This window comes from Rousettus aegyptiacus, unplaced genomic scaffold (assembly GCF_014176215.1).
Source record: "Rousettus aegyptiacus isolate mRouAeg1 unplaced genomic scaffold, mRouAeg1.p scaffold_m13_p_6, whole genome shotgun sequence".
In the NCBI taxonomy this organism is placed as follows: domain Eukaryota; kingdom Metazoa; phylum Chordata; class Mammalia; order Chiroptera; family Pteropodidae; genus Rousettus; species Rousettus aegyptiacus.
In genome coordinates, this window is record NW_023416309.1 from 37,771,012 (window position 1) to 37,775,771 (window position 4,760).

The following is a 4,760-nucleotide window of genomic DNA, read 5'->3' on the forward strand; positions in this document are numbered from 1 at the left end:
TCAGTCTCTCACCAAAAAAAAGATGTTATAGCCAAGCTCTATTAAAGCCCCAGCCAGTAAGGTCCACAACGGAATGAAGACATAGGACAGATTTATGGTAGCAGATGGTTTCAGTTTAGCACAGAGTGCAAGCCAGAAGGCTAATTTAAGTAATATTGCTATGAGGTATCAAGTTTATATCTATATATCTATATCTATATCTATATCTATAGTATGTGTGTGTGTGTGTGTGTGTGTGTGTGTGTGTGTGTGTGTGATTCATGTCAAGGGTCAAAGCCAGACTTACATCACCCAGACATTTTCACAATCTGCATGACGAGAAGAATAGTATCAAGTATCTATACTGGAATAAATATGAGGAACCAGTTCCAAGGTGCCTTCTCATCCAGTTTCAACACCAACATGATCAAGAAGAGTAATGTGAAAAGCCTGATGAGTTGTACTCTCTGAGCCAAGAACATTCTCATTTAAACAGTTTAAAGATGTTGTTGCAGAGTCACAAAATGGGAGATATACCCTGGCAACGCCACTGGCCAGACAGTGGAGAGGGACCGAAGATCAGGAAATTTACTAGTTTGCATCTTTGACCTATTCCATTTTTCCCCCCATAAATCCAGAACCTGCCACATGATAACCAAGGAAAAGATCTCAGTTCCACCTCTTTTAATTTTTAATAGCAACGTATTTGCCTGCCATTTGTCTCTCTATCATCAATGATAGTATTTAGATTTGTTTATCGGTGTGGGGAACTTGAATACAGAAAACATCTGATTAAGTGAGGGTCCTGGCTCACTTTGCTCTGGTTTCTCGAGGTTTTGCTTGGTTGTTTTTAGGGTGATCCCTGCTGAGCCTCCTGCACAGCTCTGACCTCCCCCTCGCAGGACTGCGAGGGCAGTGGGGTTCCGGTGAAGAGCCTCGCACAATTCCTGGGTTTGCTTTGGAAAGGAGCAGGTAGGACATTCCACTGATGACACTGGCTGGCTCATGCCTAAACTCTCCCCACCGAGACCCCACCAGAAAAGTTATGAGCAGTGACCCATGAGATTTGGCTCCAGCCAAATAGTAGTGTAGTAGTCAGCCTCCCAGATGGCCCTCAATGTTCCCTGCCTCCCAATATTCACACGCTGTGTAGTTTTCTTCTATATTACACCAGGAGAGAGCTGTACAACCAGTATAGTGCAACATAAGTGATTGCATATCACTTCCTGGCTTAAAGTGTCACCAAGTTGCAACTTTCGTCTTGGTGCAACGATGCTCTGGGGAAAGCCAGCTGTCATTGCATGAGCATCGGTATGGAGAGACCCATGTGGCAAGGAACTGAGGCCTCCAGCCAACATCATGTGAGTGAGCCTGGAAGTAGAACCTCCAGCCCCCATTCTGGCCTATATCTTGCCTGCAACCTTATAAGAGAGCCTGAGGTAGAACTACCCAGATTCTGTGCAAAGTAATAAATACTTGTTTTAAGTTGCTAATGTTTAGGCTACTTTGTTGTACAAGACATAACTAATACACTTAGCTAGAGACCCCCCAGAGATGGGGAACCCTTAGGCACTACTCTTTTCCAGAAGCCCATCTGAGAGGCCTGGGGTAGTCTTGACATACTGGAATCTTAAATGCAGAAGGGACCCAGGAGCTTAGGTGGTCTAGTTCCCTCATTTTACAGATGAAAGAGGAGAGGCCAGAGGAGAAGAGGCTTTGTGTGGAGACACACTGAGGCAAACCCTGATTTGGGGTTCAACCTTTTCTCCCCATATTTCCATTCCCAGTACCTAGTCAGCTTCCCTGTTCACTGTTTCATTCACAAATTACATAGAGTGTCTACTATGTGCTAGGTACTGTGTGAGGCCTTGGGGTATTGTTGAGGCTCTGGGCATATCTGGAACTACTGGTAAAAAGTTATTTGAATTACATAATTATTATAATGGATATATGTTGAGCGAATGAATGATTGAATGTATGAATGAATGAAAAAGACTAGATTATAATCAGGAGATCCATGGGCTAGTCCTCTCCTTGATGAATGTTCTGGGTCTTCTTTGTCATTCTCTGTTCCGGGCCAAAGTACAATATAAAGACTTAGATTAAGACATAGAATCTTAGAATTTTAGAATGAAAAAGGACCCTGGCAGGCAAGTTATGGCAAAATTTTGGAGGAATAGAGGATCCCTTTGAAAATGAGATGAATCTGTGGGCCCCTTTAACCATGTGCACAAAACACTCTACATACAAATTTTGGAGGATTTCTAGAACATTTGAAGCCCAGCCAATGGACTTCCTAGGGATCCATAGGCCAAGACCTCTGATCTGGTCTAACTTCCTGTTATTTTAGATGAGAATACTGAGACCCAGAGAAGGAAAATGACATACCCTACAGCAATTCAATGGTGAAGTCCATGCTTAAACTAGGTCTCCTGAGATCTAGTCCAGCGCTCTCCCCCACAGAGCTCTGACTTACAGGAATTATACAAGTCACCAGGAAACCAGCCTTGGCTCCTGAAACAGAACTTCAGGAAATCATGCATTGATATTTATTTTCTGTTAATATCTCTTGAAGACAGACAGAGTGGCTCAAATGACCAACTCTGTCTCCAGCACTAGGCTAAGTGGCATCACTGGATCCTAAAATTGAGCAATTGGAAAGCAGTAGAGATGGGAGTGACAGATCCAGTGAGTGTCAAGGATGGGGAAAGTCAGCTGGTGTGGGCACTTAACAGTGAAGTCCCAAGGACAGTCAGCTTTGGACAGTTGGCTTCCCTCTGCCCACTGGTGGTTGCAGGTTCTCAGGGAGCACTTCAGCTATGGCATGACAGTCCATGTTTAGACTTTACTACTTTTTAACAAAATTGTTTATTTTTTATTATTTTCTAAAATTCCCCCCCTCTACTTCCACCCCTGACCTACGGATGTTGCTGTCTCCCTTTAAGAACTGTATCTCTGAAAGCGAGGCGTCTCCTCCCATGTGCTTGTGGCACACACCTGGGGCCTGGCGTGCCCAGAGTATGGGCCGTGGCTCCACTGGTGCTCAAACCCAGGACCTTCTGTGTGTAAAGCAGACGTGCTAACCACTACTCTATGGAGCGACCCCACATTTTGCTACTTTTTAACTGTGCTGTCTTGAGCCACTAGCAGACCTCTCTTCCTGATCTGTATGGTGGAGACCATGATAGCCCTTACACCACAGGCCTATTATCAGGTTCGTTTTTGTAATGTGCTTAAAACAGAGCCTGTCATATAAGTGCCAACTAATACATGTACAATAATTAAAGGCATAAAATCCATACTTCTTCAAGTCATCAGTTTTTGTCTACTGGGTCTTTCAGAGCTGAGGCTACTAAGCTAAAAAAAAAAAAAAAAGGATACATTCTAAAAATAAACTTGATTGAAGTATAAATTGTTTACAATAACATGTACCTGTTGTAAGTATACATTCAGATGGATAAGTTTTGACACATTTCTATACTTGTGTAACCACCACGATCATGATATAGAATGTTTCCATCACCCCCAGAAGCTTCCTTGTCCCTCATCCTAGTCAACCCCGCTTCTCTCCCAGCCCCAGACAACCATGATCTTTGCCACCAAAGATTACACTGGCCCATCTCTATCAGTAAACAGGTGTTGAGCTGCCAAAATATAAGGATACATTTCCTTATATATTATATATGTCCTATTGTCAATTTGTATCATACACACTTAGAAGACTTAATTTCTGTTTTATTTTTTTAGATTAGAAAAAGAAGAAAAATATTAAGCAAAGGGGCAAAATGTGAACAATTAGTGAATCTGGCTAAAGGGGATTTGAGAATGTTTTTAGACAGTTCTTGAAACTTTTCTGTAAATTTGACATTGTTTCAAAATAAAAAGTCACAACAAATAAAATGAACGTAAGCAACAGTAGATAGAGCTGCTGTTGAGCACTGGGAGCTCTGTTCTTTCTCAGAAGCCTCTGGAGAGTTTGCTAAGCCTGCCTAGGGCTGTATGGGGGCCTCACTCAGCTTGAAGGAATCAGAACTCCAAGGGTGAGGTCTGGGCATCTGCTTGACACCTAGTGAAGGGGCCAGGGCTCCCCAGGGCCAGGGAGACTTTGGCAGGAGAGGGCCCCTCCAGCTGGCTGAGTCCACACTAGCCTTTAGGGTAACACAGGCCAAGCCTGAGTTTGGCGGGCAAAGAGCTGGCTCAGGTTGGCAGGACAGATGTGTTTGTGAAATGCTTTGTATCCGTAAAGCACATAAGGGCTTAAAGTATCCACATTTTTTAGGAATGAGGCAGCTTAAAAGTGAATAAATATGATATAAATATGATATAATGCATCAGCTAATTATAGCTGCTGCTGCTGTTGCTCCTACTGCTAATACTGCTGTTACTATAGCTAGGGGGACCAACCATCCCGGTTTACCTGAGACTGTCCCAATTTTAGCCCTAAAAGCCCTACATGCCAGGAAATGCCTCAGTTCTGGACAAGAGAGGGCGGTTGGTCACCCTGGAGCCTGTTACTAGTTTTTAGATCGCCACAATCACTTTGCTCACTCTGTATCAGTCTACTCAGGCTGCTCTAAGAAAACAGACGGGTGCTGAAACAACAGAGTTTTATTTCCTCACAGTTCTGGAGGCTGGGAAGTCCAAGATCAAAGGGAGATCTCACTCGCATTTTGGCTTGCAGACACCCACCTTCTCCCTGTGTTCTCCTATGACCTTCCTTCTGTGTATGCATGGGGAGGTGGGGAGCTCTCTGGTATCTCCTTCTCCTCATAAGAACACCT

The 4,760-nt window shown here is 43.7% G+C and overlaps 1 pseudogene; it reads right to left on the reverse strand.

Annotated features, from left to right (window-relative positions):
• On the reverse strand, positions 1-467 carry LOC107520453 (annotated as a pseudogene).
• Positions 468-4,760: the final 4,293 nt, after the last annotated feature.